The sequence below is a fragment of the Sciurus vulgaris genome (assembly GCF_902686455.1).
Source record: "Sciurus vulgaris genome assembly, chromosome: 10".
NCBI classification, from domain to species: Eukaryota; Metazoa; Chordata; class Mammalia; order Rodentia; family Sciuridae; genus Sciurus; species Sciurus vulgaris.
Window position 1 is genome coordinate 49,469,635 of NC_136470.1, and position 13,558 is coordinate 49,483,192.

Here is a 13,558-nt window from a genome sequence, read left to right on the forward strand (position 1 = left end):
GTTATCTAAAAGACTCATAGCTATAAGGATCTGCACAGTCTCAGAGGTGTACCCAGGTCCATGTTGCAGTAGGCAACGATGATTCAAAACAAGTATCTGTCTCACTCAGATTCAGGTCACCTGATGCTGGGTCAAGTTGGGAGACTCACTCTGTAAGCTCTGTCCTGGGTGTAGGAGACTTTGGTTTCTATCTGGTGTTCAGTCTCACTGTGATGGGGCCTGACACTGAGCTTCAAAGCTGAGTTCTGTACTGATTTCCATGCCTTGCTCCCCAGTGGGCAGAATCTTGCTTCTCCCTCTGTTGCCTGGGGTTGGGGGATGGGTGATGGAGACAGTCCTATGGTTGCCTGGCTAACATGGATTCAGAGGTTTAACCCATGAGTACTGGCCTGGGAGCAGGGGTTGTGGGATTTTACTTAGCACTAGGTTTCAAATCTAAGACCCCAAGTGGGAGGTGTCTTCTGTCTAGGCTGCATGTTGCTTGGAGTTGGGTTAGGGGTGATACAGACAACTCTTTTCTTCCAGTCTTCTTTAATGTGTATTTCCGTATTATTATACTCAAACCAGGCACTATGGTCTCTCACTTAACTTCCTTAGTTCTTATGAAAGTAGTTTGGTATGTGACTGGCTGTTCAAATTAGTGTATTTGAAGAGAGATGATCACTCGTGGATCTTAGCCACCATCTTGCTCTACTTTTCCATTCAATAAAATGGAATTGGTGTTCAGATGGGATGAGCCAAGGAGGTTGATTTCAAAGACAGAAAAGCTGAAAAAGGCAGAAGTAGAACAAAATGAACAAAATTAAGATCGGTCACTTCAAAGTTAATTTTCTTTTAAGGCATGGATGGGGACATAGAACAATAGAAAATAGCTATTTTTCTTTTAAACACTGAGTTACTTTAGATCACTTCTTTTGTGTAAAGATTAAAGCTAAGGGAACTTTATTATCATGCCAACTAAAACTAGCTTGTTTGGGAGAATTGGCTATCTTTCATGGCTCCTCATTTCTTGGGAGGTCTGATAAAAAGTTGTGGTTTGATGACTTGGAACTTTAATATAGGTTACTCCATTTTGATTTTTAGTCTGGTTTGTTGGGACCCAGTGTAGGATCTTAGTCCAAAACAGTAGCTTCCTATAAATTTTGTTTAACAGTTCAGATTTGGACAAGTCTGGCTGGGTGCCTCTGGTGTACCAAGAGAAGTTGAATGGGCAGGTATATAGGTGAGAGATCTGGGTTAATGGGTTAATATTAGAAAAATAGGTTATAGCCAATAATTAAAACCCAGGGGTGAGGTATTTAGGGAGACAGTTTAAATTAATAAAGGAAAGAAGGGGGAGAGAGGTTAGTGTAGAACCTTGGTGGTAACTTCAACAGTTATGAGCTGATGGAAGAAGTAAGCAAAAACATATAAATTACAGTGGCATAAAGATCAAAGGGAAAGCAAGAGGCTACAGTGGTAGAAGATGAGGGAAAAGAGTGTTCCCAGGAGGGCCCTATAGGTAACTAAACAGAATGTGATTCAGTGGTTAAGGCCAAGAACAAAAAGTGCATAGCATTTGGTAACATAAAGACCAGTATTCCAGTGCAAAAGCTATGTAGGAATGAGTTAGGGAGTCTTATAGTTTATATCTGAATATCCTCGAAAGGCCAATATATTGAACACTTGGTTCTAAGGGCAGCAATGTTCAGAAGTGAAGCTTTTGAGAAATGATTGGGTCATGGGGACTGATCTCATCAATGGATTAATCTGCTGGTGGGGCCATAATTGAATGGACTAATGGGAAATGGTGCAGAGTATTGAAGGTGGGGCCTAGCAGGAGGATGTTTGTCACTGGGGGTGTTGCTGGAAGGGTATATTTTGTCCTTGGTGTGTGTGTACATATATATGTATATTTCTCTGTTCTTTGAGCTACCATGAGCTGAGCAGTATTCCTCTGCCACACACTTCTGCCATGTTGTTCTGCCTTACCTCAGACTCTGAGTAATGGAGCTGGTAGACCTTGGACTGAAACCTCTGAAATGATGTGCTCAAATAATTCTTTTCTCCTCTAAGCGAGGTCAAGAGGAAGAGATAAGGCAAGGCAGATAGGGAAATGGGACTCTGGATGACTTCCTGAGTAGCACAGCACAAATACCAGCTGTGTAGGCTTTTTCTGAGAAACTTGGAAAAGTTCACTTTAAAATTGAGACATATGTGACCTGAAGTCCACAGCCTCTCCAAAGAAGGAAAAATGCAGCATTTTGGCTGCCCATAAAGATCCTATCATGCTGTGGCCCCCTAGCTACCAACATGTGGCAGCCTCCACCTTGGGATACCAGACAGGGCCTGGAGACAGCCCCACATAGCACTGCCTGCCACAGTGCAGCATCTCTGAACAGGCTGCCCAATGCCACTGCATGGCCTGCCCTTGCTGCCACATCTCTGAAAGTGGCTGCCTCCATCTTGGAATACTTCCAACGCCATGGTTACCTCTGCTACTGCCACCACCATCTTTAGTTGGGGCAATGTCTATTTTGGGACACCAGCTGGAGGCTAGAAACCCAATATCAAGGTATCTGCAGGTTAGCTGCTGCCACCACCACCAACTGAGGTTGTAGCCGCTTTCATCTAGAGATAACAGCCAGGGCTTGAAAGAACATCACCAAGGTCCCTGCAGGTTTGGTTACATCTGAGGTATCCCTGCTAGGTGTGCTAATAGCCACTATCTTGCTGCAGAGGCAGGAGAGAGCATTGCAAGGGATCGCTAGATTGGAAGAGGGTGTGAGGGCATCTTGATCCCAGCTCACCCAACCACCAGCCCAGTACCCACTGGGATGCCTGACACAATTCTGGCAGCACTTGCTGGGGTCTGACATCAGCCTGGTCCACAACTTCTTCCCCAGTATAGCATCCACTGGCTACCTGGTCTCATCAGTTTGGCAATCAACAGGGCCCTCTGGCCCCTCAATCCTCAGTCTCTCAACCAACCCCTAGCCACCAACACAGCCCAGTGCTTGCAGCCATGCAACTGGCCCGCAGTTCTCAACACTCACAGATCTGCCCAATACAGAGCAAATTTCCTCGACAGGCACACAGGTCCTGACAGGACCTCTGGGGAGAGTTTCCTGATTGGGAAGGTGAAAGGGTGGGGGCAGGAGAAATACAATTTAGAGACTAAATTAGAGACCAGAAATTATGGGAGCCACAAGTGAGGTAAGGGACTAAGACCAGGCTCCTGCATCACACAATTTGACCCCAAAGGAGAATCCCAGGGTTCAGTCTTCCAGTGGGACTGGCAATTGCTATACCCCATCTCCAGAAGTCCCACCTCCAAGAGTAATCCTTCCACCTTAGTAACTGTCACAATCCTGAGGGTGGAGTTACCAGTAAACTCCAGACAAACCCATCTATCAGATGAGAAGGGAAGCAGAGAAGATATTGATCTCCAACAGAAACCATTATTCAATTTTCTTTCAAGACTCTTCTTTTTTTCCCCTATTTTTTCTTTCTTTCTTCCTTTTTTTTCTTTTTCTTTTTTCATTGCATGCTCGCATATCCCCAACATTTTTGAAATCAAGTACTTTTCATGCATCAGGCTACTGAGGCCTGGGAGGTTTGAATAGTGTATTACAATTTGGTTGTAGATTCTTTTATTTTTTTTTAACCTGTTTTTTTCTTTCCTTTTCTAGTTTTTACTCACTTGATTTTCCTCTTATTTATCTATTTCCTTGGAGTCTTTCTCTCTTTTCTCCTACTAACAACCAACTTCTTTTGATTCCTTTTTCACTCTTCTTGTTATCTGACACTTCTATATTCTCACTTCTTACCTCATTAACATCACATCCTGTACTCCTTCCCCATTCTCTGTCCACCATAAGAAATTATAGACCTTATTGCAAACCTAATGTTTATGATGTAGATAATAATTGAATACATCATCTCTGTTTATTGTGCCAAAACTGTTAATGTCTTAATAGAGACTATTTGGTTTAAAGCTGCATATTATATGCATCGGGTGCTGTTAATATAACTAGAAATCTACAGGGTGTAAACTGTAATGCCTCAGATCCACACTGCTAGAGGGGAAGACACATGAACAACATGAAAAAACAAGGGAAGAAAGCACCCAAAACAAACCAAGAAGCTATATTGCTAGAATCCATTGACAGCACAGTAGAAGAAATGTCAGAGAAGGAGTTCAGAATATACACAATCAAAATGATCTGTGAAGTAAAGGATGAAACAAGAGAGCAAATGGAGGCAACAAAAGATCAATAAAGAGTTAAAAGAGCAAATGCTGGAAACAAAAGATTATTTCAACAAAGAGAGATTCTGAAAACAAACAAACAGAAATCCACGAAATGAAGGAAATAATAAACCAAATTAAAAACTCAATAGAAAGCATCACCAACAGACTAGATCATTTGGAAGACAGAACCTCAGACAATGATGACAAAATATTTAATCTTGAAAATAAAGTTGACCACACAGAGAAGATGGTAAGAAATCATGAACAGAACCTCTAAGAATTATGGAATAACATGAAAAGATCAAATTTAAGAATTACTGGGCTAGAGGAAGGCACAGAGATACAAACCAAAGGAATAAACAATCTGTTCAATGAAATAATATCAGAAAATTTCCCGAACCTGAAGAATGGAATGGAAAATCAAATACAAGAAGCTTACGGGATACCAAATGTACAAAATTACAACAGATCCATACCAACTCACATTATAATGAAAATGTCCAGCATACATTATAAGGATAGAATTTAAAGGCCACAGGAGAGAAGTATCAGATTACATACAGGGTGAAACCAATTCAGATATCAGCAGATTTCTTAATCCAGACCCTAAAAGCAAGAAGATCCTGGAACAACATATACCAAGCTCTAAAAGAAAATGGATGCCTACCAAGAATCATATGTCTCGCAAAACTTCAGATTTGATGATGAAATAAAAACATTCCATGATAAACAAAGAAGAATTTACAAAAAGAAAGCCTGCATTACAGAACATTCTCAGCAGAATATTCCATGAGGAGGAAATGAAAAATAACAATGAAAGTCAGCAAAGGGGGGAACTACACTAAAGGAAAAGCTAATTTAAAGGAGAAATGATCTCAAGTTAAAAAGCAGAAATAAGCCAAAATGACCGGAAATACAAATCATATTTCAATAGTTACCCTGAATGTTAATGGCCTAAACTCAGTAACCAAAAGATATAGAGTGGCAGATTGAATTTAAAAAAAGACCCAACAATATGCTGCCTTCAAGAGACTCATAAAAAAAAGACATCCGCAGACTGAAGGTGAAAGGATAAGAAAAAACATATCACCCACATGAACTGTGTAAAGAGCAGGGGTTTCCATCCTCATATCAGATAAAGTGGACTTCAAGCCAAAGTTATGCAGAAGAGATAAAGAAGTACATTTCATACTGCTTAAGGGAACCATACATCAACAAGACATAACAATTGTAAATACTTATGCCCTGAACAATGGAGCATCTATGTATGTCAAACAAACACTTCTCAATTTCAGGAATCAGATAGACCACAACACAACAACCTGGGTGACTTTAACACACCTCTCTCACCACTGGATAGATCTTCCAAACAAACATTAAACAAAGAAACTATAGAACTCAATAACACAATCAATAATTTAGACTAACAGACATATATAGAATATTTAATCCATCATTGTCTGAATACACTTTCTTCTCAGCAGCACATGGATCCTTCTCTAAAATAGACCATACCTTAGGCCACAAAGCAACTCTTAGCAAAAACAAAAAGAACAGAGATAATACCTTGCATTCTATCAGGTCATAATGGAATGAAATTATAAATCAATGATAAAATAAAAAACAGAAGCTGCAATACCTGGAGACTAAATAATACACTAATGAATGATGCATGGATACCAGAAAACATCAGGGAGGAGATAAAAATAAATTCTTAGAAGTAAATGAGAATACTGACAAATCATAACAAAATCTCTGGGACACTATAAAAGTAGTACTAAGAGGAAAGTTCATTGCATTGAGCTCATTCATTAAAAAAATAAAAAGTCAACAAATAAATGACCTAGCATTAACATCTCAAAGCCCTAGAAAAAGAAGAACAAATCAACACCAAAAGCAGTAGAAGACAGGAAATCATCAAAATCAGAGCTGAAATCAATGAAAATGAAACAAAAGAAACAATTAAAAAAACTGACAAAACAAAAAGTTGATTATTTGAAAAAATAAACAAAATCAATAAACCCTTAGCCACACTAACAAAGAGAAGGAGAGAGAAAACAATGACTAAAATTCATGATGAGAAAGGAAATATCACAACGGACCTTATTGAAATACAAAACATAATTAGAAGCTATTTTGAAAATCTATACTCCAACAAAATAGAAAATCTTGAAGACATCAACAAATTTCTAGAGACATATGGTCTACCCAAACTGAATCAGGAGAACATAAACAATCTAAACACATCAATTTCAAGCAATGAAATAGAAGATGCCATCAAAAGCCTTCCAACCAAGAGAAGCCCAAGACCAGATGGATCCTAGCCAAATTCTACAAGACCTTTGAAAGAAGAACTAATACCTATATTACTCAAAGTATTCCATGAAATAGAAAAGGAGGGAACCCTTCCAAATTCATTCTATGAAGCTAGTATCACCCTGATACCAAAACCAGAAAAAGATACATCAAGGAAAGAAAACTTCAGACTAATATCCCTGATGAACATAGATGCAAAAAGTATTAACAAAATTCTGGCAAATAGCATACAAAAACATAGTAGAAAGATAGTGCACCACAATCAAGTGGGGTTCATCCCAGGGATGCAAGTTTGGTTCAATGTACGGAAATCAATAAATGTAATTCACCACATCAATAGACTTAAAGAATCATATGATCATCTCATAGATGCAGAAAAGGCATTTGACAAAATATAGCACCCTTCATCTTCAAAACACTAGGAAAAATAGGGATAGTAGGATCATATCTCAAAGTTGTAAAAGAGAGCTATGCTAAGCCCAAGGCCAACATCATTCTAAATGCATAAATATTGAAAGCATTCCCTCTAAAACCTGGAACAAGACAGAAATACCCTCTCTTACCACTTCTATTTAACATAGCCCTTGAAACTCTAGCCAGAGCAATTAGACAAAAGAAATTAAAGGAATACAAATAGGAAAAGAAGAACCCAAACTATCACTATTTACTGATGACATGATTTGCTTTTGCGCTTTTCTGTCTGCGAATCTCATTCTTTGAATCCACAAGACAAAGAATCCACCTGATTTCATGCTCTGTGTTATGTTAAGTTGTTTTTCTCAGGTATTTGTTATAGCAACAAAAATCTGACAAACGCAGGACATGAGAAAAATTGAGAGAACATCACAATTCCTTCAAGAAGTTTGCTTCCTCTGAACTGTCTGTGCTTTGCTGCTTTTCCAATTGTGATGACATTGATGTCATTGTCTTATGTGATCTCTATGTCTGTGTATGTGGAAGATACAGTTATTTATGTTGAGATTATTTGTTAAACATTAGTACAATGGAGCCATTTAAAAAAGTTTTTTTGTCTACAGTTTATGTAGCCTTTGGTTCACATTAGCTTTATTTTTATATAGTTAATATTTTTCCTCATGACTCTTCCAGTGCACTTTTACTTAGAAATTACATAAATATTCATCTTTATATTATTTCTTTTTTATATTATTTCTTAAACATTTAGGGTTGTACTGAAAACTTAAAAATAATTTTTGTATTTCTTTTGACATGTAAGTTTAAGGTTTGGGGGTGCTTTGTTTTACTATGCTGTTGGTGAAGTAGCAAACAATAAAGCTAGTCTTGGGATATTCTAGTTAATATTTTAACCAACTGGCTCTGCTACCTCATCGTAGGGAGAATGCTCTTACTGATCAAGATAAAACATGAGACTTGTATAATTAGTTGTTTGTAGACTTTCTGCCTCTGTGCTAATATTGTATGTTCCCTTTATATTATATAAAATTTTATTTCTACATTCCCAATTTACTGTGCTTCCCAGAATTACACCATGTGACTGCCACCCTCAAAGACATTCTCATGAGGATCAGAAGTTCCAAAACAATACTCACATGACAGGAAATGCTCGGTGGATGGCTTATTGAGGGAGTCAGTGGAATAAGAAAAAGGCTCTCATTTCAAAATTTAAGAGTTTCCAGAATCCTTTGAATAGTAACTATACTTTAAAACCAAATAGTCTGTCTCTTTAATATGTAATAGAGTAATTGCATATCTAAGACACTTCAGGAAAGGAAACCCAGAGGTTTTGTCATCCTCAAGTCTGAGGAGCACAGATCTAACTCCTCCTTCATTCATAGGTTGGCAGTGAGATTTTTGGAAATCACACTCAGTTTGCTATGATAACTAATTTAAAATTAAATATTTTATATCAGTTTTTAAAGGATATGTTATAAAATTTACTTTAATGCAAAATTAAAAATTTAGAACATAGGCAGATTCCTTCAAACTTTTTACTGTTTAACAGTCTGCATACTTCTGCAATAAACAGTGGGATTTGTCAGCATATTAAAAAATGGAAGAGGAAAGCTCAAGACTGCCATGAAGGAGAAGAGAGAGAAGGAGGAGGGACAAAATGTATGCCTCCAGTGTCCTATTTCTTCCAGCCACACCCTATCTGCCTATAGTTATCACAGTATTTCTTTCAAATTATTAATCTATTAAATGGATTAATTCACTAATGAGGTTACAGCTCTCATCATCTAATCATGAGCTTCTGAGGGACACCTCATATCCAAATTATAACAATTTTACATAGCACCATCATTTATTTTCTTATTTCCTTTTAGACTTATTTATTGATAGTCTTTCTCCCTCCATCTAGGTGGAATATCTAGAAGGTGAAGTTTCTCCATTTAGAGCTGTATGTTCTAATTATAGAAAAACAACGTATTTTCCATTAGTCAGTGAGTAAATGTGGACCCTTTCCTTCTATGTCTGCTGTACTGGAGTAATTTGTAGGAGAATACTACTCTTTTTGGATATCATATCGCAACACTTCATTCTTTACACAGTCTTCACATTAAAGTTTAGTACAACCAGATTACAGTACCTATACTCTTAGTGACTCAGGAGACTGAGTCAGGAGAATTGCAAGTTTGAAACCAGCCTTGGCACCTTAACAGGACTCCAGAAACTTAGGGAGACCCTGTCTCAAAACAAAAATTAAAAAGGACTGGGGATGTAGCTCAGTGGTGAAATGCTCCTGGGTTCAATCCCTAGTACCCCCCTAAAATTAGTACAAATCCTACTATTAATGTGAGCATGGGGAGGTTAGAATCATTCCATGTGTGATCTCATTTTTCTTATTGAAAAACTGGAGGAGACTATTCCTTTTAATGTACAATACATTCTTTAGCTTTGGCATGTCAGAGCACATGGTCACACGCAGGTTGGCATCCTTCTCAGACCAGCAGTGACCCTGTATTCCTTCTCTTTATGACGAAAATGTTCCACAATATGATGATTGGGGTTATGCTGATTTGTTACTAGACACTAAAAACTGCACATCCGCTACAGGATCAGGACTTTCCTCATGTCTGGCTGTTGGGAGGAATGGGGAAGGGATTCAGCATGGAGCTGCTGGTATATCTCTTCCATTTCCTGACCCTTCTCTTTCAGGAACCTGAGAGCAGAAAGGAGAGAAATGAGACAGAATGTCTGAGGATGGAGATAAGATCCCGCAAGAAGGTGGAGGATGGAGGGAGCTCAGCCAAGGAAGAACACCAAGAGGCATCCATGGCCACCCTGGTTGAAAAAGGGTCCAAGTAGTCCTTTATTTCTACATCACCATGACAGATTCCACTGGTTGTTTTGAGCCCAGTTCACCATTTCAGGAGGGCAGGATGGCAGCCGTAAAAGGGCATCCCAGATGCTGAGTGACAGAGGTGGGCGGTTGGAATGTGGGCTCCTCAAGATGACTTGTGTCACCCTCCAACTGCTTGTGGCATCTTACTCAAGTGTAATCTGCTTTCTTGCCTTTTCATGGGAATAAAAGAATAAAAGGTATTTTAATAGAATAAAGTAATTTCTGAAAATGCAAAAGAAGATTTTAACAAGCTACCCACACATCTTCACCAACTCTTCTTCCATGACAACCTTGCAATTCATCTTAAATAAAAGTCATTGGTGTGACTCTTCAGGTTTACTTCCTTTTAGAAGTAATTATGTAAGTATGTCTAATGGCCATCATTTAAGGAGAACTGGTAATTAGCATGCCAAGTGTTACCATGAATGCTTTAATGTATTACCTAAAATAATCTTTTCCACTCTGAAGTGGGAACTTGTGTTAGTCAGGGTTCTCCAGAGAGACAGGATATAGAGAGTGAAATATCTGAGATGAATGTATTTGGGGAATTGGCTCACATGATTACAGAGGCTGAGAAGTTCCATGATGGACTGTCTGTGAGCTGGAGAACCAGGGAAGTGAGTACTGTGGCTCAGGCCAGGTCCAAAGGCCTCAGAAACAGGGAAGCAGCTGGTGTAAATTCTCTTTTTGTGCCAAGGCTGAAGTCATGAGAACCTGTGGACGGGGGATTGTGCAGGTCCCTGATGCCGCAAGCTGGAGAACCTGGAGTTCTGGTGTCAAAGGGCTTGAGAAGAAGGATGTCCCAGCTAGAGAGAGATTGCTTTTCCTTTGCCTTTTTGTTCTATCTAGGCCTTCAGCCAATTGGATTGTGCCCACTCACATTGAGTGACGGAAGATCCTCCTCCCCACTCAGTCCAGTGACTCAAATGCCAACGCCCTCCAGAAACACCTGCACAGGTACACCCAGAAGTAATGCTTTATCAGATATCTAGGTGTCATCTAATCTAATCAGGTAGACACCAAATGTTAACCATCACAGACCTATTCTCTTCACTTTCTGCTTGAGGAAACTTCAGTCTGGAAAAGTTCTGTAGCTTGCTGAGATGGTGGCAAAGTTAGGGCCAGAGCCATTTATTGTGTTGCTAGAGCACATGCTCCTCACATGAGGCAAAACCTCCATTTCCCATTAGAAATAGGCCATCAGTCTGCATGTGCATAATGTTCATGTGAATGATGGGATGTTAGTGAGGAATCAGGGGTAGGATAGGTTACAATTTTGAATACATGGGTGAAGACTGATCACTTCAGGTCAACTTTATGCTCTGGGTCTTAGCTTTGTGAGACCATATTCTATCACTACATTTTCTCTGGAAAAATGGAGATTGAAACTCTAATACTTTCTCCATTTATTCTTTGCCTCTGTCTTGGATCTTCAAATGCCCATGGACAACTAGGTCTCCATTTTGTGAAGAAAAAATCTCCCACATATACTACTCAAAAGTAATACTGTAATTGATTGCTACTGCGAGACACCGGCATTACATAGAGAATGGAAAAAAACAAAGGGAAAATTAGTGCAAGAAAAGTAAAATATCAATCATCTTGGTTGGTACCATTTTAATTTTCATACAACCTATACCTGCATTCATTCTGGATTGATAATTCCATGTGACCTTTCTAACACATTCTTACGGTTTTTCATACATATAATGAAAGATGAGTGCAGTCTGTGATATGGTGACTTTTGTCTGTCCATTGCCACTACCAATTGCCTTCCTCTCTGTGTAGAAATCATGGGTAAGAGAGTTGTTTTCCTGCTCTGCTTTTGGGTACTTTGCAGTCTTGCCAATCAAGTTTGAAATTTGGTGACAGTTTGCTCTTCTACTTGGTCCTTATAGAGGCCCAGAAAGGTGGCCCACCCATTGGGAAAGTTAGAAGCCTAGTTTGGTCTAGTGGACAACTGACTGAGTCAGTAGCCACTTCCTATGTCAACCTGAATACTGTAGATTTTTCCCATTTGTAGACTCATGATGAAGTACATGAAAAAAATCATACTTAGGAATTTTATAAATGTTTCATCAAACTGGAATGAAGTCATTTTCAACATACATTCAAGGCTATAGTATGTAGAGGTGAGAAGACTCCCTGAAAATGAATTCTTTTTGTATCATAAAATAATACCTCTTGTAATAAAAAAAAGAAAAAAAGAAAATTTAAATTTTGTTAGTCTAGTTATTCAGAGATAAATGTGATAAATACCATGGTGTATATCTTTTCAAAATGTCATCTATGTGTTCATGTGTAAATACATAAAACACTCTTTTTCAATTATGGTCTCTTTTTTCAGTTATGGTCTCTTTTCATTTAATAATATATGATTAACATATTTTAAGATCAATAAATTAGTTTGTTGCATAATTTTAATGTTTTTTTTTTCCCAATAGTCTTTAAATGCATCGGGCTTCTTGCATCATAAAAATCTTTCCTCAATGTATCAATAGATACCATCCTTGATATTCAATAGGTACCACCTTAGCTATATTCCTTTCATAGAAAACTTCTTGAGGAGTTTTCTACATTACCCCTTCAATTTTAAGTCTGTGCAATGTGACTTCTAGTCTCCTACTGTAGAAACTGTTTTCAAAGTCACTCATGACCTCCTTTACTGTCAAATTCTGTGAGAACACCACTACTTAACTTTGCTTGACTTTCTGGACACATCTGACATAGTTTGCTACTTTGTCTCCCTGGAAGCTCTTTCTTTGGCTGTTGAGTCTTATATTTTCTTGGGTTTCCTTGTGCCTTTCCGATCACTCCTGGCCAGTCTTTAGTGTTGGATTTTTATATTTTAAATGTTGGTCTCTGCCTCAGCATTTGTCTTACTCTCCTTGTCTTACTCTTGGCAGTCTCAAACTTTTCTATAAAAACAGTTCCCTATAGGCTGATGGCTCCCAAATCTATCCCTGTGTTGCAGACTCATGGGTTCAAATCTTCCTTGGGTATGTATTGTATACCACGGGGGCTCATGTAATGGACGGTGAAGGGCACAGTGTCAATAACCACTCAGACAACTGGAGCCAGGTAAAAGCAGGCGAGCTAGTAGTTGCTGACTCGTTTATTGGGAAGCTTCTTCTTTTATTCAGTACCTATCCAATCAGTGTGTCAATCAGCGCATCACATCACTTGAAACCACCAATCATTTAGTCTCCTAGAACCACCAATCATTTGAGGGTTTTGTATTTTGCACCAATGGGGATATATGACTCCACGGGTATGTAATCAGTTGCAGGTTTCATGGCATCTTGATCTCATCTTTTAAAAGTGAGCTATTATTCCTTGTCATGTCTTCCTTCTACTTGCACGTCCTCTTGTGTTCCCTATTTCAGTGACTGGTAGCTTCACTTACCAGTTGCTCAAGCAAGCACTTGCTTGGGTTTGAAGCCACTTGTGCTCTCTCATTCTCTATCCAATAAATCATCAACTTCTGCCTATTTTGTCTTGGATTTACCCAGGTCCCTCCATTCTCATAGCTATTGTGCAATTTCAGATCTTTTCTAGTTCACCTTGTTTCTGGCAAGAGAAACAATATTTTAGGTATATGTGGTTAAATCCAACATAATTAAAATTACTTTAGTCTTTTAAATAAATTGGGTTGGGGTTAGGGTTGTAGCTCAATGGTAGAGCACTTG

General features: G+C 38.6%; 1 long non-coding RNA gene across 1 annotated transcript in view; it reads left to right on the plus strand.

The window, feature by feature from the left end:
* The window catches only part of LOC306638205, a 59,647-nt gene extending 47,429 nt beyond the window's left edge, over positions 1 to 12,218 (plus strand). The window contains exon 3 of the long non-coding RNA XR_013757406.1: positions 9,683 to 12,218. This is a non-coding gene — a long non-coding RNA (uncharacterized lncRNA). The remainder of the gene's footprint in view (positions 1 to 9,682) is intronic.
* The last annotated feature ends 1,340 nt before the right edge of the window (positions 12,219 to 13,558 follow it).